General features: G+C 39.3%; 1 protein-coding gene across 1 annotated transcript in view; it reads left to right on the top strand.

Annotated features, from left to right (window-relative positions):
- Positions 1–27,062, top strand: part of VTI1A (vesicle transport through interaction with t-SNAREs 1A) — a 273,558-nt gene that overhangs the window by 129,813 nt on the left and 116,683 nt on the right. The gene's annotated exons all lie outside the window — the stretch shown is intronic.

The raw sequence follows: 27,062 nt of genomic DNA, 5'->3' as shown, positions 1-27,062 counted from the left end.
ACTGGTTTCATCTTAATCACTGAGCCTTAAGGTGGCAGATAATTTTGGAGGCAGAAATATTGAAAAGCCACACCAATATTTACGAGAAAAAATATTTCCAAGAACCTGAAGTGTGGGGTTTTGGGAGATGTGTGCCAGAACCCAATGTCCAGCAAGCCATTAGTTTCCTGTCCTCATACTTAGTCTTGGCAAGAGAACTTTTTGTTGGAAGATGTGTTATTATGGCAGCAGTGGAATTGCTTTGAGAACCATCCAAAAACAATCTCAAGAGCTGTACAGAAAAATTCTAACTTCTCTGGACACAATAAAACTGGTATTTTCTAATTCTACAACCATGTGAAGACTTACCTGTCCTGTGGGCTGCTGTGTGTCATGCTGCTGGGTGGACTCCTTTGTTCTGGTCACCCGAGGAAGTGTGCGTGTTTCCTGAAGATATGCTGCGCTGTCCGACAGGCCACGGGAGCAAAAAGGGAGTGAAAAGTCAGAGGCAATAACTGAACTGAGTTCTTATATTTTAATATATTTATATGATTTTTTTCTACCTTCAGTATTAAGGCTGTTCTTATATCTTCTCCTATGAATACACCGAGTTGTTAACTTGTACGCATAATTAAGATTCTAAATACAAACATGCAAAATGCGAAGGTGTTTTTGCAGTTACAAGGCAGAGAGCTGTATTCGTTCTCAAAGAGCTGTATTCAGTTAGCGTCTCTGCCATAGGCATCCCAACTAATCCTGGTGAAATCACTCTGTCTCTGAGTCTTGCTTTTTCTTTGTAAGGACTAGGATAACAGACAGTTTCTCCAAGAGATGTCTGACATCTCTCCTTTGGTTTTCAGCTGTCAAGATCTGGAGTGGACTTTATCCAAGTATATTTTGTGATACCCAGGACAGTATTGCTCCTATCTTGTTTAAGCCTACCTTCTAAATCTTGTAATAGTTCCATTAGAGGAAAATGTCCTCTACTGGGAGAAATGCTGCCTAAAGCATCAAGCAAATACTGCCTTTGCCACTGCAACCTGGCAGTAACAATGGACTGTGAACTACAAAGGATGACATACTGCAATTAATTTGTGAATGAGCTATTCAAGATACTATCTAAGTGATTGGGGATGGATTTGATATCTTTGTATCTTTTAGCGTCGACAGGGATCGGTTTAGAATTGGACTTAGAAAAGTTAAAGAGGCAACGACGGGGCTATTCTCTTGTTGGCAAAACTTATTCTAATTTGCAATCATTTATGTCCCATCCTTTTCAAACCATCCACAGGGACTCCTATGCCGAATACACTAGGCTTATTAGTATGTCACAAGGTACCATGCCCAGAGTGGCTGTCCATAAGCAGCCACAGCAGAGGTGAGCAGTGTGCCATACGGACATCGCAGTACAATCATAGGCCAGTGGTCTGTCTGCGCTGTGGAATCAAATAAATTACAATAACTAGAGTTTTCAGCTTCGTTCATAAAAATCGGTTCTTACATAACTAATTGTGAGCCGTGAGGAGCTGGCCCTTCTCCTTGTTTCAGTCTGATAAATTGCCATAAGGTAAAATAAAATAGATTAATAACCAGGCACTGCTCTTCTAGGATGTCATGGGAATGTAATGCAGTTGCAAATGGGGAGGGCAGGTGGTCCAGACAACTGCAAATGGAAAGGTGTCAGCAAGACAGTCTTCTATTAAGAAGTGATGCATTTATGAAATGGTTTGAGGACCCCTATATTAACCCATAAAGCAACAGACACTCTCAGAGGGAATTGCCTTCTCACTGACTTTTGCCTGCTGAGCTGTATTTCCCCCCCTCGGTAGAAGCATCTCTCTTGTAATACATTTCTATACATTTCTGTCTGTGACAGTGAACCTTGCCATCTGCTATCAGAAAAATAGTAGAAAGACTGAAATGGGATGAAGTTAAAAAAAAAAAGAAAAGGCTTGCTGTAATTTCAAGGCACAGTAGTGATGGGTAGAGACTGAAACTGGCAGTAATCAAACAAATCAGAGATGAGGACTTCTAGGCCAGTCTGAGAATATCAACTTGTGCTGAAATGGTTTTTCTCAGGTGTGGGCTTAGGGAGAGAAAGCTGGGGTAAGTCCTCCGTTAGCATTACCTTGAATGGTCCAGCTGCTATGTCATGTAAGGGAGAGCTGCTGAGCTGCTGCCTGGCTCTTCCACAAGGACTTTGTTTTCCAGGGCAGCGGTTGTGGCTGCTGTAAGCATCGACCCTGTGCTTGCCAGTGCAGAGCATACAAAGCAAGTACAACTGAACTTGCATCCCGATCTGAAGCAGCACTGGTCTCATGGATGGGGAACCGTTTGGGGTTGATAAAGTTTCATCAGAAAGATTTCATTCCTGGCTCTGGTACAGCGCTAGGGAGAGGCTTTAAGCTGGCCAAACCCTGTGTCTCTGTTTCTCATCCAGCTGAACAAGACAGTGACACTTGTCTTACCACAGGAAGGATATCGAGGCCTTTGGCTGAAAGTCATGGGTGTGAAACTGCTCGTGTGCTGATATGTGAAGTTGGCTGTTTGGCCCTTAGCCAGCCGTGCACGTAAAGTCCCTTTGGAGACAGCAGGACTTAAACATATGCTGGAGTTTAAGCGTGTGCTGAAATGCTTTGTAAATGCAGGTCTTTGTGACTAACAATACTTATGTGATAGGATGATTAAGATCATGATGTCAGATATTTCTGAGAATGCTTTGCCTTTCCTATAAAAAAAAAATCTGGCTTCTGTGCCTCTACACTCATCACAATGTTATTTCAATGAAGTTTTTTTATATTTATAGTAAAGGCATGGCTTGCATGGCCTTAGGTTTTTATGGGTCTTCTTGAAGGAAGAATGGGAAAGGGGACAAAGAAATCTAATTCAAACACGGTATCTATTTGGGGGCTGAAAAGCAACTGTTGCATTGCTTAATAAGGAAAACTCACTCAAAAATACAGAGTTAATGATATTACTAGAAGCAGGTTAAAAAGTTGGTTACGGAAGCTGAGCTTTATAAATAAGAGTGAATTCTAAGCCGAGGTCTCTGAAATGCCAATTACAGTCACTTGAGTACATGGGGACATGCTGAGCTTTTGCTGGGAGAGTTAATGAGCAATTTCATAACATGCTATATATCACTTTAAGAAGACATGATAAATTGCCACTAATGGTATTGTGTGTATAAATGGGAGCTGGTTTTGCTCTGCATTTAGTTCTAGTGATTGGGTGGTACACCTGGAAAGACTTGGATTTTAATGGGGCTTTTTTAGCACTTTTGCACCTCGTATGTTCTGGATTATATATGATTGATGGCTTTGAATGTATGGGAAGGAAAGATATGTAGATCTTAATGCTTTTAAACCATTTGTTTTCCAGTCTCTGTAAAAGGCCTCTCTGTTTTCCGGGTAATGGTTTATACTTCTCAAGTAAACAGAAGAACGGTTCTGGGACTTTGCCTTTTAAAACTATAAATCCAGTGGTTTTTTTATAGGAGGGTCATTCAGTGCTCTTAAGAAAAGATAGCTATTTTCGTGCTAGTCATTAAAGACAAACAAGTAGGTGGTTTGGTAGAAGGATAATTTGATGCATGGAGTAGATTAAAAAAAAAAAAAAGAATCAGTTTGCTTTGCTTTCATTCTGGGCATTCTGCTAGTTCCCCTTTCATGCGGTGAGCAAAATCTCTTTCTCCCCTGAGTCACACCAGTTTCTTCACAGCCACAACCTTTCTGACTCCCCTCTCTCCTGCTGGACCCCGCCAGTGCTTACTTTGCCCAAAGGGGTTGCTGTTGAGCAGCGTTAAAGCATTCTCTTCTCCCCCCCTAACCTAGGGAGGGACAGACCCAAACTGGAAATCAAACCCAGGCTTCCCGTGTGGAAATGTAGATGTTAACTGCGGGCTGGCCCGGCGGTGGTGCTTTCTCCATGGGGACGGGCAGAGGAGACCCTTGGGTTATTTAGCATTGACACCCTGGTACAGGAGTAGTGTTTAGCTGTTGCTTGTTTTTAAGCATCCATACGAGCTTAAAGCCTAGCGAATCTCCTGCACATTTCTTGTGTGTGCAAAAACTGGTTCTTCTGAAAGGAAAACTCTTAACGCTGGCTAGAGCCGTGAGCGGTGCTGAGACGTTTGAGGCAGGCTTCTCCTGCAGCTCTTTCCACGTGCCTCAGTCCCGTGGCCTTTTGCCCTTCAAATCCTTGGGCAGATTTCAAGCTGATATTAGCGGGAGAAGCACAAACTAACTTTTCCTGCAACGTAGTTTAATACCGCAGGGTTGAAAGGCAAGTGCATTAACCCCTGCTGCCCCATGTTTTAATATATTGCTAATTGCCACTTGTTCCCTGTACTTTGTCACTTGTACCTGAATTTTTCAAGGTACAAGTTACCTGTGCTGTTATTTGTTATCCTAGGACTGAAAGTGCATAGATGAGATGTAAAAATCCACACGCTTTTATTCACTGTCTTAAGCATTTCATGTATCTGTTGTTCAGGAGCTAGACTGATATTCTTTAGAATAATAAAGCATAGCTTAGCCTATATTTCTCAGTTTCATGTCCCTATGTCTTTCATTGTCAGGTTGAAAGTCCAACTGGGGAAAGAGATTAGATGACTTTACAATGTTCTTGCTTTTTAAATGCTTGCTTGTTAAAATTAAATTTCTGAGTGATTACACTAAGGTACTTTGCGCCTCCCTCCCATACCTCCTTATATTTAGTTTCCATTCTTTGCAGGTATTTAATAAAACCGAAAGAGAGATGAGGCTCCCGTGTGTTAGGTACGGTAGGCCAGGGTCGTGGAGGCAGGTGGGTGTCCAGCTAAATGCCATCAGGAGTTAACATTCCTGTGCATCTTCGTGACCTGATCGCACTGCGCAAGCCCACGACAAGAGTCAGTCCCTGTTCCCAACACTTAACAATGTCCCCGGCAAGAGAGAGACATCACGACCCCCATGTTGTGAATGACACTATTAAATGACTTCTCAGACGTGTGTCAGAGCCGGGGCCAAGCCCAGTTCTCCAGAATTCAGATGCAGTGCTGTAAGCGCAAGACCAGCTTTTCTGGCATCAGAGGAAAGCTGGGTTTTCTGCCAACTTGTGAAATTATTTGTTGAAAAAATATTTTAAGATAACATAAGTGTAGAGAGTGTGTATTAAAAGAAACTTAAGTTACTAAGCCACTAGAGTAACATGAGTAGAAATGAATATGTGCAGAAGTGTATTCTACCAATTTTTGCTTTCCTCTCTGATACTTAGATTTAAAGTGTGATGCTACTACCTGCTTGGGTTTAACTACAAAGTATAGATGCCCAATTTAGCTTTCTACTGTTATAGAAAACAATTAAATGCTAGGAGAAATGCAAAAGAGAAAAAAATTAACTTTTGTAGCTTGATAGCTTACATTTAATAAAACAAGTGATTACTGATAGTGCTTTGGAAATAAAAGGCAAATTTGCTACATTTTTATTTTAAAGTTGAAATATTCCTGTTGTGTAAGACAGCACAGTGAGGGTTTGTCTAGTATATCTTTTTTTCATGTTTTTTAGTATGCTGATGCAATGGAGGAATATTTTTCTGTGAATTAAATGATATCCATATCATCCCAATTTAAAGGTAGTCATATCTGATAGAATGCACTGGTACCCAGCTGTGGTTTTGTTTTCAGTATATATATGTGTTTGTTCCCTTTAACTCCTAGCACAGGGAATCTGTGCTTGTAGCAATCTTTTTATTGCATTGTTTTATATCTTTTTAATACTTGAGAGTATGTTAGCATCACTTGTAAAGAGTCATGTCTTGAAATCTTGGGAGCCTAAATACTTTGGATCTGGGCATAAGGAAAGAAAGAAATAAACCTATGTTTGTTGGGTAGCGTGTCTTGGTTGTACTTCCAGGTTCCTTAATCAGGCAGACAACAGCTACCAGGTTCTGTTTGTAATATAGCTAAGGATCATTACAAAGTAAAAAAAAAAAAAAAAAAAAAAAAAAAGCTACATTGCAAACTTGCTAAAAAAAAAAAAAGGCTGCAGAGTACTCTTAACTGAGCAAAAAATGTTCCTCACCCCTCTTGGTGTGCAAAAAGATTCCCTTCAGGGAAAGCAATAGAGACTTGAAGCGACAAATAGTGGGACTGCATTTGAAAGGGCAGTTATTGTCTCTTGGGCTGTTTGGGGTTTTGTTTGTTTGTTTGTTTTTGAGAGGAAGAGGGTTTGAGAGTGCACTGGAGTAACTATTACTTGTTTAATGAAAATTGCAAAAAGGTACATTAAATATAGTTATTTAAATGTTTCTGTTGACTTCAGTAGACAAAAATCTGGATGGAAATGCTTTTGAACAATCTAAACTCTCTCAATATAAATATTGTGAATGATATGTCAAATGTCCCATACATGCTGTAGTCAGATTCAACAATGTGGCCCAATTATGTGTTATCCTGCACTTCAATCCTCCTTGTGGACTTTTTAGTGCAAAACTTCTTTCATATCCTTCCCCAAGGTATTTTGAGACAAATATGCTTGCTTTTATTCAAAATAATGTATCTAATCTATCCAGTATTTAGGCAGAATGTCTTATCCACATTTGGCAATTTATCCTCAACACCCTGTGTTCAGGGATATTGTTATTCTTTATTTCAGATAGGGTTTTAGCACAGTATGGACATTGCCTGTCCAGGATTTCATAGGCACACTTGAGCACCCTCTGCCCGCACAACAGATTTGCTTGGGCTGAGAAATCTTCATGTGGAAAATAGGATAATGGTAGTCTGTATGGTGTTGAACCCCAACCTCGTGAGTCCCGAAGAGAGTGGAAGTGTGTAAGGAGGGCTGTGAAACGCCTGACTGATGTGAGCTTGACGTTTTCTCAGAGCACAGCAGAGTGGGCTGCCGAAGATCACGTAAAAACAATCCAGAGTGACCTCCTCGGTGTCAGGTTGCACATTGTCTGCAGAGTCAGGAACTGAACCCAGCTCTCTTAAGTGTCTCAACTGCTCTGAGTAAATCAGTTATTTCTTCCATAATACATTTAAACACATACTCTGTACCACAGTTAAGCACAGTGAGAAACCTTACCTCTTTTTAAAAAAAAAAAAAAAAGCCTAGGAGTTAGCTTAGGGAAGGGGGAAGAAGCAAGACAGACAACTTGCAATCCAGCCCTCATATGAAAGTTGCCCCAGGCAATTTTGTTATGTCCATGAAAGCATATGATATTCATTGCATGGGCCCATCATTAATGCTGACTCTCTGGGAACCTGTCTTATGTTGTTTCCACTTGGGGCAGGTTAGCTAGAAAATTGATCCGATTTTATTAAAGAGTCATTTTCTTTGCTATCTGGCAGTGGTCTCTGAAAAGATGTTTTGTCATTTTAACACTTGGTGATTGCTCTAATAGGATCTCAGAAGTCTGATGCCCAAATTGAGTTTCACACACAAAACTACTTTGTGGCTGTTTTTGACTCCCAGCATGGACAGTTTAAAATAGAGCTCAAAGGATCCCTCCCCGTTTATCCTGCAGGTGAAACCATTGTTTTTATTCACATTCCTGTAATTAAAAATAGAATACATATATATATTTACAGAGGGTTAGTTATCCACCCTTTTTTTATATACATTTAACTATAAACAAATAGTGATATTTAGTGTATGGATCACGATTTCTCACAGTTGGCCACTTTGCTTAGTCTTTGATGCAATCATCATATTCACTGGTAGTAAATACTCTCTTATTCTCAGCTCTTACTCTCCCTGGATAGAATCTGTCTTCCACCCAGACTGAACAAGTTTTGAACAAAAATAAAAAAAGAAGAAATCCTATCTCTCTTCTAGTTTGGGGGAGTAAGGCCTGTGTGTAATAAAGAAGCAACTTTATTTTGCTTAAAGGTTTTTTTGAAAATTCCCACTTAGCTGCCTATTGATCAAAGGATAGTGGTTTAGTCAGTCTGATGGCTTAGAGGGATAAGATCTGTGAGAAAGAATCTTGCCTCTGACTGACTTGATTGTGTAGGCAGTAGGGGATTCCTTCTAGTGCTTTAAAAAAATAATATATATATATAAAAAATTTGTCTTTTGGAGAAGTCATAGTGAGAAACAGATTTTAGGACAGAGCAGGTAGAGGTAGAGGTTGTAAAAACATTCTCAGAACATGTTTCTTTAAAATTATCTGCCAACAAACCTTTGTAACAGCAACCTGATATTCCCCAAAGCCCAGCAGCTGAGGCCAGATGTTCATTAGTGATGTGAGCAGAGGCCACCATCAACTGGGGTGAAGTCAGGATGGAGCCTAGTGTGAGAACTGTGTTAGGATGTGGCCTGGGTTTGTGTGAAAGCTCTGGTCCAGGAGGAAAACTTGCAGCCTGTAGCTGTTGGTCTTGGTGGTACTGCCCAGGATACCGTGTGAAGTGAATCGACAGGATGCTCTGTGCCTGTTACGGGCGTGCTGAGCAGAGGGGGGGGGGGGGGGTGATGTGCTGAGGAAGGAGCCTTGACACGTTCTTCCAGTCACCCTTGGGACCTACAGTAGGTTAATGAACAAAAAACAAGGCAAGGGAAAAGTATGGATGCTGTTCCTTAACACAGCTGCCCTTACACCCACTGAGTTCTCTTTTAGGTTGACTTAGTTTAATTTGAGAATTCAGGGCTCAGACCCCCGTTGCAAAGCAATGTGCTGAGCTGTGGCTTATGGTCTACCTTAAATGCAGACTAAATTTTTTTTAGTTTAATAAACTAATTAAATAAATTTAAACAAGAGTCAAACAGATTGCACATTTCTAGCTTCAAATTTTGCACCAGTTGAACTTGGTATTAATTTTTGGTAACTAAAGGCAGCATCTTGATTTTTCAGAAACTTCCTTGGGGAATGGTCTTGGAACTGTCTTTCCTGCCCTAAATCCCTCTCTGGTTACACAGAAATCTGGCAAAGATCCTGCAGATGTGTGAGGTTTCATTCCTTTTTGAAAATTCTTACCTTTTTCACTCTTAACTTGAGATTGGCTATAGAGGAAATTGAAGTCAATTTTTAATACACAATACTCAGGACATGGCAAAGATCTTACATCATGTGAAGTGCTGAATCAGACCCTACACCCCTTTCTCCTAGACTTAAGTTTCTACACAGCATGTCTGAACAAATGAATTTGTTGGGCAAGCACTTTGAGCCAGTATGTCTCCCTGAATCCTACCTCCCTTTTGCTGGGGGGCTGCAGAAGAAGGCTGCATTTGAGCAGAGTGCAGAATGGCATGGAGACAGAGGGTGCTCAGCCTAAGCAAGCCAGGCTCAGAGGAAGCTCTGGCTGCAGCTTCCCAAGTGACTGTGCTGAAGTTATTCCGAAGTGTAAAATTATGGTTGAACGTACTTTATAATAACCATGTCCTGAAATAATTTGAACAGACACTGTTTTAAAGACTTGAGCATTATAATTTGTATTTACCATGGAAGTTTTTCCCCTCTTGCAAATTATTCTAAATGTTTCCCAGGTTGCGGGACACATTGGTGATGTTATTTTCTTGTTTTGTTTCGCTGGCTGTCTCAAAGCGTAGAACGTGCACGTTACCTCCCATAATTCAAGATCTGTCATAAGCAGGTCTTTAGCTAAATTTCCATCTTTGGTTGATTGATGTTTTTTGTTTTGCTCTCTTTTTAAGGATAAGGGAAGCTATACTGTATGTGGGTATTATAATCACAGCCTGTTTGTCCTTTCTGTCTACCAGCTCCCTTCAACCCTTCGAATATTTTTAATCTATCTTATGAAAGAGTCGAGCACTTTACTGGCCCTTGAGCATGTAGCATACGTTCACAGCAAAGGCATCTGAATGACCCCGTGGCGATCCTCTCTGTGACTTCTCTTTTGCAATCCCGTCGGCACTCTCACAAAATATGGCCAGAAATGGAAAATTGCAGCAATGCGGTAGCAGCCTGCAGCTTCTGTGTGGTACGGAGCTGGCTGCAGCAGGCTATAAAATATGATCCTTGTGTTTCAGATGATCCTCCCTCCCTCTTCCTCTTTTGTCAGTTTACTTGGAAATATGAATTTATGTGCATCAAGACAATGCAATACTATAGGTAAAACTTCCAGTCAGTCTTATGCACCAGTCAGTACCAGAATTTTAGCTTTATATTCCTCTAGGCATGTAGCTCACCGTGCAGCAATATTTTCCCACTGCAGTTATCCATTAGCTTAAGACTTTCATAACCCAGGAGGACACTTAAATCTCTCTTCAATCATTATGCCTCTGAACACTTTCCCCTAATGTCTTGGCTTTCTTTTGGAATCTTTTGTCTTACAGTTTTTATCCTACGTTTACCTGCATTGAATTGCATTTGCCATCGTACAAGAATTTTCCTGAATTACTCTAACCCTGTTTATTCTCGATGGTTAAGGTGATACCATGTGGGGAGATAGAAAAGTATGTGCTGTACTCCTCAACCGTATGTCAGATGCAGAGAATGCTGAACTTAGTGCACCTCGGCTTTCTGACTGCCCCTGTGTGCATCTCAATACAAAGCATGTGGGGATCCCCCAAAGCTTTGGTGTCTAAACGCTGCTGAGTCACACTCTCCTTCATTTTTGCTTCCTGCTGCCACAGACTGTCTCGCTCCTTAGCAAGGGAGAGGATTGCAGTGGCAGGAACCAGCCTGAACCGTGCCGACAGATCCAACAAGAAAGCAAAATAGGGAGGGTAGTGCCAGCAGGGCACTGCGTACAACTGCACCCACGGGGCTTTGCGTAGGCTCTCTAGCATAGATGTTGACCTGAAAACACTTTCAGAAATCGTCATTAAAGTCATGTGGATTTGCTTATGCATAATCTTTTTTTAAAACAACAAAACAGTTTGTGCTGTCTCCAGGATTCATAGGAGCCAGCTATTTCAGAGTGTTATTTACTTTTATGATGTTTATCTTTCGCCCACTGGTGGGTGTGAACATCACTGGTTTTACAGTGTGCAAAGCAACAACCTAGGACTATTTTTGCATCGGACTTTTTTTGCCATTTTAGTTTACACAAACTTTTCTTTTAAGGATCCCTCAGAGCTATAAAAACAATATAGCACAATCTGATGCTTCACAGTTAAGAAGAGGAAATTAAAACACCCTATGTTTTTCATTTTAGAATTAAGTACTATGTGAAGTAACGAGTGAATGCAGCTATTTAAGGCATAAAGTATGAATGATTTCAAGTATTTCATTCCAATCACTTTTCTCTCCCATTTTTGATTAATGAGGCAATGTAAAAATAGAATAAACCTGGCATTTTAAATCAGGGATGAATTAAATGAAAACCTAATAATTTAGAGTAGCTTACTCATCTCTCCGTAAGTGTGGATATTACTTGACATATAGTATGCATGTATCATCCTTTTCCTATGATTTATTTTTAATTGTTTAGCTTGAAATTATTTTCTTCTTCCTCTCCCCTCAGCCAGGTGAGAGCTCCTATTCACTATAATTCACTGATAAAGGTGCTTTACATAGCCAATACTTAAAATTCTTGTACAGCCATAACTTTATCTTCTTAGAAGTGTGGATTTTTGTTCGTGATTTTTTTTTTATTTAAAAGTAAATTGATACTCATTAAGAGCTTATTTAGTGTCTGACCCTTTATTTGAAGGGCATGTGCCTATGAGATTGTTAAATATACAAGTGTCCTGAGAAACTTAAATTCTGTGCATAAGAATAAAGACATCGTTAGCTGATGTTACTTTGCCTCTGACCTGCAGAGTAGAAAGTTAGAATCAAGTTCTTTGTCTGGTGGAGCATTAGCAGCCATCCTTGACATTGCAAAGATGTGCTTGCTGAGGGAAAGTTCCTTGTGTATTATGCTGTTTACCTAAGGGTTATATTCAAGACACTCTCTGAACAGCTAGGATGATTATTGAAAATGCCTTATAGTAACTTCCAGCCTAAGTTGATCGATATTGGTGCACAGCTTTACATGGGAGGGAGGGAGCTATTTAAACACTGAGAGCCTCCGGGATAGCAGCGAATTAAAAAATAATGCAGAACAAATATGTTGAAGGGTTCAAGAGAGAAGAATATCTTGTCTCTATGCAGGCCAAAAAAAAAAAAAAAAAAAAAGTTGTTAAATTGCAGCAGAAAACCCATTTGAATTCTATTAATAAATATACAAGTGTCCTGAGAAACTTAAATTCTGTGCATAAGAATAAAGACATCGTTAGCTGATGTGACTTTGCCTCTGACCTGCAGAGTAGAAAGTTAGAATCAAGTTCTTTGTCTGGTGGAGCATTAGCAGCCATCCTTGACATTGCAAAGATGTGCTTGCTGAGGGAAAGTTCCTTGTGTATTATGCTGTTTACCTAAGGGTTATATTCAAGACACTCTCTGAACAGCTAGGATGATTATTGAAAATGCCTTATAGTAACTTCCAGCCTAAGTTGATCGATATTGGTGCACAGCTTTACATGGGAGGGAGGGAGCTATTTAAACACTGAGAGCCTCCGGGATAGCAGCGAATTAAAAAATAATGCAGAACAAATATGTTGAAGGGTTCAAGAGAGAAGAATATCTTGTCTCTATGCAGGCCAAAAAAAAAAAAAAAAGTTGTTAAATTGCAGCAGAAAACCCATTTGAATTCACTATTAATAAAGTGAAGGTGAAATTTTCCCTAGGCCAAAAAAGGGGGGGGAAAAAAAGCAAACCCAACAAATTGTAGTGCTCTTTAGTGTAGAGAGAAGCTAAGAGTTATCTGCACACGTCCTCCCATAGAAAGCTTATCTTCACTGCAAGTCTCTGAGAAGTTCTTGGTCTGTGACTCTGCACTAAGCCCCCCGCTGGGACTCATTCTCCCTCCCCAGTGCAGGCAAAATTCAGAGATACTTATTTCTATGCCAGGAACACCAGAGAAGGAAAACCTCACTTCTTTCACCGTCTTAGAACATAGAACAATCTAGAATGGAAGGATCCTAGCACCTGAAAATGATGCTCCCCCCCACCCCCGAACATGTAATAATTAAACGGTAAATGTTCCAATGTTTTATTTTGATGCGTAGAATTTTGCCAATGTTCAGATGATCTGTGACATTTTAGATGCCCTGATGGAGAAGGTGGGCATTGTTCTGGTTTGTTGGTTGGAATGTGAAGAGAGGAAAGGGAAGCAGTGATGCTGCAAAAAAGACTTCCTCCTCTCTCCTTCACAGAATTTAAAAATGAAAGATTCACAGAAGTCTTGTGGCAGATGATATCCTAAGAAACTGGAAGTCAGGAGAGATATCTTTGCCACTAATTTTTTCTGACTTTTGCAAGAACCATAACCTTCCCGTGTCTCCATTCCCTGTCTGTAAACAATGTCTTTGGTTTTGTCAGTTCATAATGAAACCATCAGGCTGCAGTGTTGCATTCACATGATGGTTGACAAGATAGAGGAGGATACAGGAGGAGCTGGTGGGAACAGCCTGACAGAAGGGCAATGGGGGAAGGGAAGAAATGGGATTGTATCATGGAAAATGGGAAATAGGTTGATCTCTTCCGCAGAGTGGAAGATGAAGATGAAAACCTAGTTTCTAATGGAGGGACATGGGAAGCAAATTGACTCACTGAAAGATCTTTGCACATGGAGTGAAAAGTGCAATGCACCTGTAAAGCCTAGTGGTGAAAAATCTTTCCTGGTGTGTGTGGTTAAAATGATGTAGGCAGAGGAGGCTTCAACTACAGAGCCAAACAGGATGGAAACAGGATAGATTCCTCTAGTAGGTCACTTGTTGTTAGCTTTCAAAATTTAAAGGAGTTTGAAGTACTTGGCATCCTTTTTTATCAGTCGTTTGGCATGTGTGTGTTAAGGAGCAGACTGAACTTCCATCGTTGCTGAGGGTGAGATGGGAAAGTAATCAGTGTATAACTCACTGTTACTTTAATGTTTACTGCTTTGTTTTAGCTGTGTTTGTGACTGATGGGGGATCACTGGGAAAGAAGTGATGACTCTTCATGTGAATGTCTCTTAAATATAATTCCAGTACAACTCTGCTTACCATGCTGTGCAGAAACTCTGCAGTTTTGTAGGAAAGGTGGAGCTCTAAGAACAGTCATGGAAATGCTTTGCAGTGTAGAATACTTTTTTTCTTAAATCAAGTTAGCAACCTGTCTGATTGTTGTACCACGATGGAGAAGGGATTCTGCGGGGCCCAGGAAGGGGTGGATCCAGTTCCCGCCTGCACTAACCGACAACATCAACTGCTGCCCCTGACTTGGGAAACATATTTTAAGAAGTCTCACAACTGCAGCACAGGACTGTAATTTTGCTTTGTGACTCACGCTGAGATATAGTCCCTGCGTGTCTTTGTGTCTGGGCACCTAATAAAGCTCGGGCCACACCTGTTTATTGATGCAGCAAAATGGCAGGGAGCTTATTTTTATATCATTTATTCTGATGAATGCCACTTATAATCAACACCTCCATGAGGAACTGGCTTGTGTGCAGAAATGCTCTTTAATTGAAGGGTGCACATCAGCAGCGCAATGTGGTCCCGGTGCATTTATCTCATGAAAGCCAGAACCATTACAGTTACAGAATATCAAATGCTTTGAATGGATCTTATTTATTTTATGATTTCTATGATCATATATTTCTTTTGATGATTTTCAAGATCATTCTTGTTTGTAAAAAGTGGAACGTGGTCACTTCAGAATGAGAGAATTAATTCTGTGAGGGGCCCAGATGACAATTTCGGGAAGCGTTCCTGTCCTACAGAACATACAGGTCACCATGCTTTTCTGATGAGACAGAAAAACGACTTGCAAGAAGCTGTTAGGTTAATTACTCTTTAGAAAAGGGGGTTAAATTCTAAGAAGTGTGCAGCACTCTGTTGATAGATTGATGACTGCTGGCAGATTAAAACAACAAAAATATTTTGGAAATGATCCCCCCCTTTTTTTAAACAACACAAGAAATTGGACCTGTGAATTTTGACAATGTCTTTTGCGCTGGCAAGAGTCAAATGTGCATGAAATGAAACCGCATTTTAATGCATCATTTTGAATTAGAAATGAAGGAACAATTTTAAAAATCAGTAATAGAATCGATGGGATGGTCACTTAGTTTTTTTCACAGACTGTGGCATAGAGCTTAGAGGATGCTTGCAGTCTGTTTTGCCCAGAGCACCTTATTTTCAAACTGAGCTGTATTCAACTGGATCAGAAGCACTGCCTATTTTTAGTGCCCAGTGCTAACAAATTCGTCTTCAGACCTCTGTTTACTCAATTATTGTTGTCAACATTTTTGTCTAAACATTTTGGTTTGGTTTTTGGCAGAACACAGTTTTCCCCCCACCCACCCCATAGCATTAGAGGTACGTGTAGTGCTTGCAGAACACGCTGTATGTGCATGTTGCACATTGTGGCCAACATAGAGCTTATGGTCATCAATCATTCGATTGTTCTTTAAACACTGTTTTAACAGGCATTCGTTGTATAAATGGATCAGGTTATTGACCTTTGCCAGCAATTGCTTGCTACATGTCATCATGGCTTAATGACATTATCAAGGAACATATTCTGTATTGTAGATACTTTAAAGGGTTCATGCATTGTCTCTCACTAGGACACATGGCTGGCTAAAGTACCTTGAATTAGCAAGTTATTTGATGTCATTATTAAAATATGCAGAGCATTTCCAGCTACTTACAGAATAGGAGAGTGAAATACTTCTCTTTTCTACAAAAGCAAAGCCCAGGAAGAAGAGTTGTTTGTCATATTGGAATACTTGTTTTGAAATCCTGCTTCTTTTCTCCTTTACAATTTAATCTTCTACCTAGAATAGAGTAGTGCAGTCCTCTGAATATCCTGTGAAAATTGTTTGACTGGTCTGCAGAGCTCCAGCTGCAACTCCTCCATTTCTAGGAATACTATAGATCTAATTGGCACTATTAAATCATTAGAGTACATAATAGATGGAACTTCTGACTAAATCAACTATGTTTTTAATGAAGATAAGAGTTTTTAAATTAGAACGGATACAGCATTCTTTCTTTATTTGTATGGGGTGGGAAGGTTGTTAACTGTAATGGCTGATTCAATTTAAATGAGGGAAAGTAGCCAGTATTCTATAAATTTTCTCTTCTAGTTAAAATTTAAGGTGGTACTGACTTTTCAAATACCAAATTGTGAAATTGAACTATTCAGCTGACTATTTATAAGTTTTTCCAGTACATAGATGTACTGTGCTTTCTGTGGCTCCTCATGTCACAATCTTAAAGTTGATTTTCTGTTCACAGGAAAACATACGCATATCACACAAATTACACAGTCTTAGAATCCTATTTTTTCCTTGTTCATTGCATTAAAATTCAGACTCTGCATGAATCAGAGAGAGAGAGTTCTTAAAAGCTTTAAAATGGGTATTAGTCAATAAATCTTCATGCCATTGCTAGAAAACAATTAAGTAGCATTACTTTCACTTTATAGTGGAGAGAGACTCTCGGAAGCGTTGGTAGCCTGCAGAATAGATATGGCCAAAATGCAAATGTTACCCTGTTGTTCTGTAGTCATTCCTCCTCTAATCCAAAAACTTTTGTTGTACAGTGTAAAGATCTTGCTGCTGTATTACTCCATTACATATTAGTCTTAGTCTTTGCTTTTCTCCTACTGGTTGTTTGAGATCCTGTTCTTCAATATTCTAGATTCCTGTCCCTACATTGTGTTTTGCTCATTAATATATTCCAGTCAGTTCTTTAATTTTTGTATTATTTTCCTTTCCATTTCTATAGCAAAATATCATCTCATGTAATTTAATTTTAATGGTGCTTATTACCAAGTTTTCCCGATGCTTAATTACCAGTTTTCCAGTGAAAAGCTGGAATATAAAGCACAAGGGATGGTCTTGAAGAAAAGTAGGATTAAGGTCAGAAGTAGTGAATTCTTACCCTTCTTTCTGACTTTGTAAGGCTCTAAGTTAGTTACACCCTTCTTTTGTCAGCTTCTGAGCTGAAAAAAATGGTAATAAGACTTTTTACTCCCGGGAATGTTGTGGAGATCTCTGTATTAATAGCAACTCCACATTTTCATAGATTTTAAAATTTGGAAGGAAAACAATAATTGTTTGTCCAGGCATTCTGCATTGAGGCTGCAGAAATTCAACAGTTAATTCTGGAATAGAGAAAGTATTCCTACCACACGACTGTAAACCAGGTGTAACTTCAAGGAAGGAGGGGCAACAAGCAGGTATAAAACTGGTGCAGGGAGGAGAATCAGGACATAAAAGCACTATTTGAGAGTTTCTTCTAAGTAAATCTCCTCACAGCAGTCTCCATTCTTTTTACCAGGGTTACATTTGATTTCTGGCTTTGACAGCTCTCTGTTGGCAATAGGTTTCATAAATGTCTAATCCAGCTGGATTGTTCTGTCTTCACATTTCCTTCCTACATCAATAGTGTATACTATTACCAAAAAAAAAAAGAAGGGAAAAAAAAAAGAAAAAAAAGAAAAAAAAAGAAAAAAAAAGAAAAAAGAAGGAGAGAAAAAGCTGGTTGCTTCCATTACGGGATTTAAGATAAAACAGAAAATATAATCTTAATAATTAAAGCCATGAAGGCTGTGGTGGTGTTTTGTTTTGTTTTGTTTTTTCTTGTTTTGGGTGCGGGGCAGGGGGGGAGCAAAACCTCACAACGCATCCTTAACATCTTCAAGATAGATTCAGAGCTGTGATTTCAGCACCAAGACCTAACAAACATCGCATACAAAGTGCAGTAAATGCAGTATTCATAAATGTATATGCTCTTTGTGACTTCATGTCAGCAGGGTTCTGTAGACCCCCATTTGTATCAAATAAACTTCAAATGATAAAGAATACGTGCCAGCCAGGGACGAGTATCACTTTGAATTGTTCCTTGTGTATCATAGCTGAAATGGGAAACATGGCTGGCTTCCCGCTTGTCAAGAGTGAAAAACAGGCACGTTTTCTGTAATTATGAGTAATAGTGTCAATTTAATAAATTATTCACTCATGACAACAGGATTTACATTCTATTTGCTGATAGCTTGTGAGGGATAGTGTTTGTTTTAGGAAGGTAAAATCTGACACTAATGCAGTGTACATTGTAAATCCCTATGTCACACCTGCACTGCAACAGTGAAGACAAGTGCTGATAACTTGTTTCTTACAGTATCTTCCTCCTCCATCATGGATGATACTCACATGTGCTGGCTAGTTTTGTGCTATTGCTTATCCATTCTGGGACTAGACATTTAGAAATTCATCTAACACAAAGGTTTGTGGTTGTGGCTGAGATTTCCATGGACTTCAGAAGAAATTATGATTGCACGGTATATCGATGGACAAGAGAAGTCGGATCAGAGATTGCAGGAGCCTGATGAAGTGATGAGTTGTTTATGCTCAGCTCCTCGCAATCATGGCAACACGGGAGAAAGTGCAGAAATGCTTGAGTAAAAATCTAACAAGTGAATGATATCTGAGCTGAGAAGGGAATTAACATGCTGATAGCAAATGGGAGAAGTCAGACCATGAAGGGATTGGCTATGGAAGAAATGTAGCTATTGTTTAAGGTTGCTGAACTGGGAAGAGGCAATGGCATGACTAGAAAGAAAAAGAAGACCGGTGTGATGCTAAAAAATGGTGTTTGTAGCAATGTTCTGCCTTACTGTAGGTGGTACATAGATTTTTGTCAAGGCTAGAGAAAAGGATGTAATAATATAAAAAAAGAGTGAGAGCCTAGAAGAGAGTTTTAGGAAGGTGACTGGATGGGACCAGTCTGTTTCCTATCGTTGTCATGCAGAAAGAATTGGACAGCTTGCCCAAAAATGAAGACTGAAAAAAGAGAGCTGAGTAAAAAAAGGTGTTGAGGCTGGATGGAAAAGAGGATGATCATGTTGCATGTCATGAGAATAGATGGAGTGGAGACGTGTTGTGGGGACAAGGAACTGCTGTGTTGAATTTGAGTTGAAGGCTAAGCAATGAGAGAGATGGGAGAGGAAATAGCAGTGTAGCAGAGAGGGAAATTTGTCAGTTATTAAATAGGAGCTGAGTTTGTGCATGAGGTTGTCCAGGCATAAATCAACTGCTGACTACTGGGGAGGAAGGGAACCAGAACCAGAGCCTTACGCAGCCCTCGCAGAGAGGGCAGGATCCTGGATGCCAATGGAGGAGGAGATTTCAAAAGGGAAAGCATGACCAGTTGTGTCAAAGGCACATGTGAACTCTCATCATCCACCAGCTTCTCATCTGGGAAGCTTCCCTGTCCCTCCATCCATCCTTGTGTTAAGCAGAGGAGCTGGCTTTCGCCGTGTCAGTAGGAGCAAGCCAACACTCTGGTTTGGGGTGGGATTGTTTTCAAAATGCTACTTATCTCCTACATCGTCTCTGGGTTTGGGATGATAGATTTCTAAGAGGAATACCCACGTGCACCCAAGGTTGAAGTGATAGTTTGAAGTTGAATGGGAGGCACCAAAAAATTCTGATCATTTGCTGTAAGATGTCCTAGTAACAGAAGCTAAGCAGTATGTGGGCCCTCGCTTCTTTTAGTGGAATTCTAGTAGAAATATTATTTACGCCTGTTTTACAGGTAGAGTAAATAGGACAAAAGAAATAAGGTGACTTGCCAAAAAATCAAACAAGAGATCTGTGGTCAGCTCACAGTCCCTTGCTTGTAAGTACTCTGTTTTATTTCTTTGTAATTCAAAAGCAATTAAAACAATAAAAAGAAATTAAATAAAACCTAGCATGTCTTCAGCAATTCCTTTGCTAAAACTTGTGATACGATGTAAAAGAAGCTGAGGCTTTCCTCCTTGATAATACATCAAAAAATCGTTAAATTTTTCTTTTTCCTTAAGTAGGAATAATATTTAATTGTCATCTAAACTGCTTCTTTAAAATCCCATTGTTTTACCCATAATAATCCAAGAACATTTAATAAGTCTTAAAATATTCATAACACACAGAGATCATTACTCTTGAGACCTTTGTACAAAGCGGTGAAGTGTGTTAGACATATGGCAGAAACCTCTTCATTTCTTATTTCTTGCTATGATTATATGAAAGAAAGGAAAATTCTCTGTTCTTTTCCCCATTGCAATCTGCATGCCATTGTTTTATCTGTTGTGGGCCAAAGTCATCTCATACACATGTTCACTGAAGAACACGGAGTTAATCAGGCTTGAATTTAGCTCAGTAAACATAAGCACAGTACTGGTAAATTGCTGTTTTGTTTCAGTTTTCCATACAGTATTTCAGATAACAAAAAAGAGGAAATAATTTATTTCTATATACCATATGACTTTAACAGCCCAAACTGTGTTGCATGACAGATGCTGGTACCTACTTTTTATATGATTGGTAATTATCTAAAACCGTTAATTGCTGTGGCATTGAGTATTAAGAAGAAAACAAAGAACAATTGATATGTCCTGCATTGGAAATGTATCATAAATATCAGAAGCCTTTGTCACAGTACTGGCTGTATGTAGAGAGGATGAACAATTTTGTTTTAATTATATTTCAGTGTGATTGTCTAAAGTCAAGTGGAACCTCCATGGATTATATCTAAAATAAAACTGTGGTTACAGTATATGGTCATAATCCCCAGATCTGTTGTGTCGAAATGACAGTATAATGAGTAGAAGTTAAAATGTCCTCTGCTTTCAAGTCATCATGGTTGTCATTTGATTAAATAATAGTGCATTCTGTTTGATGTCTTGGCTTTATTATGCAGAAGCACTTCAGTATATGTGTCCTACCTTTGTATTATGTGCTCCTGGCAGCCAGGTATCCATATAGGTTCTTGTTTACACACCTGCAATGGATACACTGTACGTTTAGCTTGCATATGTGCTGCTTGAATATGAAATTTTAATTATTCCTCTTAATTATGGTGCATTCACCAAAAAGAGGGAAATCATTGGTCAGGTACAAAAAGAAACTGCTTAGTATTTGAAGGAATTTGATAATTTTGTTGTAGTTCGTAGCTTGGCAGGTGGTAATAATGCTATGCCAGCACTGTCAAAATATGAAAATTAAAGTGACGATGGGTTTTAATGAAATCCATTTGACAAATATAATTAAGGTGTTTTAATATGAAGCCCTGTAATAAAGACTACCGGTGGACTCCCTGAGGTCCTGACTAATTGTGTAGATTGCTTTTAAGCTTTGAATAGTTTTATTGGATAATGAACTGTTAAGAAGTGTTAGATCTTTCTTAAGCAGAATTTGGTTTGAAAAAGAAGAGGAGAGACAGGCCTGAGGTGTGGCATTTTAAACATAATTAGAAGAGAGATTTAAGTTAACATCTTTGATCTTGCTGTCAGTTTTTGATTAGAGCTGTAAATGCTTTAATCAAGTGCAGTGTAGTCATTACATTTCTAACTGTTTTTAAACTGCGAAATTACTGAGACACTGACATCAGTTTAACACTTCTTGAGAATTTCCAGCAAAGTTATGTTTGTAAACTGGGTGCTTGCATTAAAATATCATCCTGCAATAATTTACCAATTCTGTAGATCATGGGATAATTATATTTTGGTGCTCAAATAATTTGGATATCCTTTATGAGATTAAACATAATGTCCTGTAGTTAAAGAGAGTGTGCCACTTCAGATTTCATTTAAAAAATAATTTCTAATATTGTTTTTTCAATTAAAGTGGTATTCAAGCTAGTACTTGTAATGAAAATGAATATATAGGAAGCTAAGTGCAGTATTTGAATGCCTTCCATAAGAATACAATCCTTTTAATGATAGATATTATGTTCTGCCAATGTGGATTCCTTCACACCCGTTTTAGAAACAGGGAAACAGGCACAAATATTTACCAGGTGTACAGTAGTGGCTGAGCCAGTAATGAAATTGTGTTCTCTCAAATCCCTATCCTGCAATGTTAAAGACTGCTTGAAGAAATTTCAGAAAGATCAATTTATTTATTTTTTTACTGGTGTCCAAAACAGCAATAAAATGTGAAGATGGCCATGGGCACAGGTATGTAACATCAGTGAGGATGGTCGGCTCGATGGTACCTGCCCATAGGTGGCATGTCTTTCATTTCAAACACAGAACCCAGCAGTCCCAGGTCCTTTCCCAGATCTGACCTTGCCCTCCCTGTGTTCTTGATCTTTGAGCACGACAGAAAATCCAGATACTTGTCTCTTTACTGTGTCGGGCTAGAGGCTACTGGGCATACTGTTTTGCTCGTGTTGGTCCTCTAGAAATGTAGAGATAAGAGACAGCAAAGAAAAACGTACTTAATCTGTTCTGTCTGCAGCATACAGAACATTCACACAAATAAATGTTCACAGTGGCCTGCCAGCAAGTCCTACGAAATTGTTAATTACATCCCACAGCAGACCACCTGATGTCTTTGGCAGCATGTCCTGCGCGCTAACACATCTGAGGGCTGGCAGACCAGAAGAGAGGGGAGATATGATCCAAACCTAGGACATCCTTACAAAGGCTGTTCAGCTGCCAGCGCTTCTTCATGGCACCTCCAGTGCACGTATCTCTACTGACTGCAATTCAAGTAACACCCAACAGAGAGAAGCAGTCTCTCTGGTAACCCTGACCCAAATCATCGGCGATTCAAAGACCACGTCCAGTAGCTGGGATGGCACTTGGAGCGCTGCAGGCAGCTGCTTCAGGAGAATCCAAGCAAAAACTGTTGCCCCATGCGGTAAGCTGCTCTGTTCCGGATCAGTTTGTTTTTAGAAGTCTCCAGGTTTGCCCCCAGTTAAACCATGTAGCGGTAATCTAATGTAGAGATAGAGATCCCAAAAGCATCGATAAGTGTTGCTGAGTTCCTCCATCACAAGAAATCACACTTGTCATCTTAGACACTTGCCGAAAAATCACTTTTTGCAACAATTTTTCCTTGCAGGGATGCCTTAGAAACAAACCGTGTCTACATGCAGTAAAGGCCCCATGTAAGTCTACCTCTTAAACATCATCTGAAGGGCTTAACTTGATCCTTAAAATATGATTCTGCTCTGAGGAGTGCTGAAAAAAATGTATTATGGGAAAGTCTTTATTTCTATCTCGGCAATTTCCAGAAGAAATATCTTTGTTTGACAAGTACAAGAGCAGAGACTTTTTTAATTTATTTTTTTAAAATATACGTAGCCCTGCAAACTCAGCCTGGATTTTAAAATCAGTCTGGATTCTTTCCTTCTTGTGTACCTCCTGATAACAGTGATTTGCCAGGCCATCAGGTATTTTTCATTGTTCCCTCTGTTCCCTTACTGTGGGTTTATTGAGGTAGTGGTTTTCTCAGCGTTACTCTGTGTGTAATCGAAGGCAACGTTGCAGATGGAAATAACTAGCACTTAGCTCATGTGTGTGAAAAAGGAGCAAAATCCATAGCTGCATTGGTCCTGCAGGGTAAAAATAAAAATATAAACAAAGGAAAAATGGCTTCAGATGGGAAGGTATAAGAGGAGGAAGACAGGAGTCTGTAAGAGGTGTGCTGTGTAAGCAGCACAGAGGTGGTTATGTTGATGTTTTTCCTTTAGGTGTGGGTTTTTAAATTACTGTATATTTCAAATGAACACAGATTCTAATTGGTGGGTATAAATATCATTGTGTATAAAACAAGATTCAAAATGTAGTAAAATATACAAATTACTGAACTTCATCACCAAACAAATCATAGAATCGTAGAATCATTTAGGTTGGAAAAGACCTTTAAGATCATCGAGTCCAACTGTTAAAAATACAGCTAAGTGAGCATCTCGTAGAGATCCCTCCAGAGGCCAGAATAAAATTCTGGGGCAGAGCTGGGACTTGAACCGCAGCCAGCCCAATAAGCTATGGACTGTCCCTTCCCTCTGCTCCTTGTCCCTCCATCTCCAAGTAGCTGCTTCGGATCCCTAGAGTCCTGATAGAAGAAACATTCTTCTCTGCGAGCAAAACCGCTATCATGACAAAACTGCTGTGCATTAGACATCACACAGTTTTCTAGCTGTAAATTACCCACTGAATAAACTAACATTATCTTGAAAGGATTTTTCCCTCTCCAAATTGCCACCTCTTTTGAGAGATATTACATTTTCAAGGGAAACTGAAGCTTCATGAATAATTTTGAATTCATTTTGCCTCCTTTTATAGATCAACTTTTAAAAGATTTTTTTGTTTTTGGTAGAAACCTTGAACAATAACTTTCCTCAGCAATCTCTTTATTATTATTTTTTAAACCTCGATACTTTCAGCCTCCAACTTTGCAATACAGTTCTTTTATATGGCATTTAGATTTTGAGAGATTTAGTTGGTGGAAAAATGGGAAACACTGAAAGGATGAGCTAATTAATGTTCCCTCAGCCTATCTCAAGTAAGCTGTTGTGTTAGAGTTTTGCCGTGTTTGTAATTTATGCCTGTTAAACCTTTGTTTTATCATCTATTACTGACTTCTAGGCTTCTGTTTGCACTTACTGTCTCTAACAAGCATTTCATTTTATATGGAGAAAAAATGGTGTCGGTTACTTTTACTGTACCCAAAAAGGAGAATGGGATTTGCAAATGATAAATGGGGAAGTTGACTAGCTAACTAATAAAGATTTGTCTTAATCAAGTATGATTTGTCAGAACAGGAGCGCACTGGGGTCAGGGCACACGCAATGAATAATACAGCATTCACTGGAGAAAAGGACCAGGCAAAAGGCCTCATAAATATGCTGCGATTACCCATTGCTAATTCATATTCAAAGAATGAGTTGCACTGAAGCCAGCTTTGAGGTTGCTGAGCTGTTCACCTGCTTTGTGGGCTTTCCGATGTTCAAGAAAGTTTTATATATATATATATATATATACACACTGTTTTCAGAATGCTTTATTTTTGGACAGACTGCTACAGTTTTTGGTCAATGATTTTAAGCATTATTTATTAATCATCCTCTCGGTTTGTTTTATTTTTCTAATGTCTGGACACTATTTTTTTTCCTATTTTTCGTTGTTTAAATATGAATGTGAATACAGCAGAAGATAGTTCCATTCACATTTAAAATGAATTGCTGAACAGTGCAAGAAAGGTTAAAACACTCTTTAGCGCTATGGAAGTATTAAAGATCAAACAAGTATAGACTTTTTGCTTGTGTTGCCAGCTTTCCTGACTTTCTAATTGGTCTGTGGATTCAGGATAAACCTGGTGCATCAGGATTTTGGGGGAAACCTGAACAAACCCAAATGTCATTTTATTTGGCTCTGGCTTTGTTTTCATTTGTTGACATTGCTTTGCTTTTTGCTTCAAGGAGCCACTTCTCAGATTGAAACAGTTGAAGGATATACTCTTCTCATAGATTTTCTGATGTCCAGAAACTAAGATACCACAAAGAACCTTGTTCCTATTGATAAGTTTTATTCTTCAAGACCCATTTACATAAATGGGTCATGAAGAATCATTTAAAAAAATATAACATTGTTTCAGTGCTTACAGACATAACTAGCAGACTTTGTTCTTCATTTTTGTACTGTTTAAGTGTCATATGCTGCAGTTTTGTGTAGTTAAATAAGTTTTTAAAAAATCTCTTGCTCCACACTTCAATTTTAAAACAAGTTTCAACATTTCAAAACATTTTCTGCTCTTTTGAAAACCTAATGTGACTTTGTTTTCTGTTTTCTGGTTGGCTGATTGTCTCTCTCATCTATTTTGTGCTCAACTCTGTATCTTGAAGTGCATTTATTGCTTTAAGAGTAAATCAGCTATAGAGGCAGGGCCAACTCTACAAGCCTCAAGCTGCTGAATGCAGGAGGCTAAGTTGCCAACTCTCTGCCTACACATTTTAAGTCTTTGAAATAACCAGTACTGCAGGGTCCAAAATAATTATTTACACTGCTTTGAGTTTATAGCAAACTTGGTAGAAGGTGGAGCATTTTTGATTGAATTATAACTATGAATCCAGCCTTAGTTAGATGAACCAAAGATAGGTGGTGACACTGTTGTGTCATCTCAGTGCTGTTTGGAGTCGTAGGTTTAATTAAGTGATGGTTTATGGATCAAGTTTTAGAGAGTATGTTTCTGCAACTTAGTTTAGGTGCAGTCAGGATTGTTAATACTCTCCCCTGCTAAATCGCTTTCAGAAAAGTTCAAAATTGGCAGTCCTGTAATGAAGCAGCATCCGTTCCCTGCACCACTGCTCAGAGTGAGCAGGGACTTCTTCCGTCCTGACAGCACTTAAAGCAGTAAGAAAAGAAGATACTGAGGGTTGGTTCCCAACTTCACTTACATGACTGATTGAAACGGGGGTAGCAAGTTGTTTACTTATTGATGCACTAAGCACGCATTTCTTTTGCCTTAGAACTTTTTTGAGGGGGGGTGGGGGGTGGGGGGAAGAAGATGCAAAGGGAGGAATTCGGAGCGGATGAGCATTGCCGAGCTGGTGCATGGTTAGAACAATGGCTGGACTTCAATGTAGACAAGCGCTCAGGAGAATCAAAGTCTGCCACCTCCTGTGAATGTTGCTGTGAGGATGTTAGTGAGGGAGCTCAGATAGATGGGTGATGGGAGTAGACAGAAAAAAATAGATCAGTTACTGAGAAATGAGTAGTTTTATACCAGCAGATTGATGTGAGTTAGGATTTCAGAAAAGGTATGAAACCGTAGAAAAAGAAAAGGCTACTAGAGGTGAAGTTACGAGGTCTGTCATATATCGTCATTCTCCTTTCTTTTTCCTATTTTCTTCTCATTCATCTGCCTTTTTTTTCCTGGGGAAGGACAGAATAGGCCTGGACCATGGGAGGTGTTGGTTATTAAATGCTCCCAGCTTGTTCTTAAAGGCATGTGGCATCTTCCTCAAATATCTTTTCTTCCTTATTTTGGACAAAGCACAAAGCCTGAATTCTGATTAGGTGTTCGGATGTTTTTCTTTCTGATTTCCCTGACCTCAGGATCAATGGACCCCTTTTGCTGTTGGCCAGTGAAAATAATTTCATGAATATCCATTATAGCTTATAGGAACCTTTTTCATTTGAAAAACATTTGTATTTTAAGTTTGGTGGACATCTTGGACTTTGGAGGATTGGGAGATATCTTTAGGTGTTTTTTGCTTTCACAGTAACACTGGGCAACTTCTTTTATCCTCTCTTGCAACTGAACTTCTGACAGCTCTGGAAGTGTTGGATGTCCTCAGTGTACGCTGTTGACTGTCAGTATTCTT

Source organism: Pygoscelis adeliae, unplaced genomic scaffold, assembly GCF_000699105.1.
Source record: "Pygoscelis adeliae isolate BGI_AS28 unplaced genomic scaffold, ASM69910v1 Scaffold4, whole genome shotgun sequence".
Lineage (NCBI taxonomy): Eukaryota > Metazoa > Chordata > Aves > Sphenisciformes > Spheniscidae > Pygoscelis > Pygoscelis adeliae.
The sequence above is the reverse complement of the archived record's forward strand: the minus strand, read 5'-3'. Positions and strand labels throughout refer to the sequence as shown.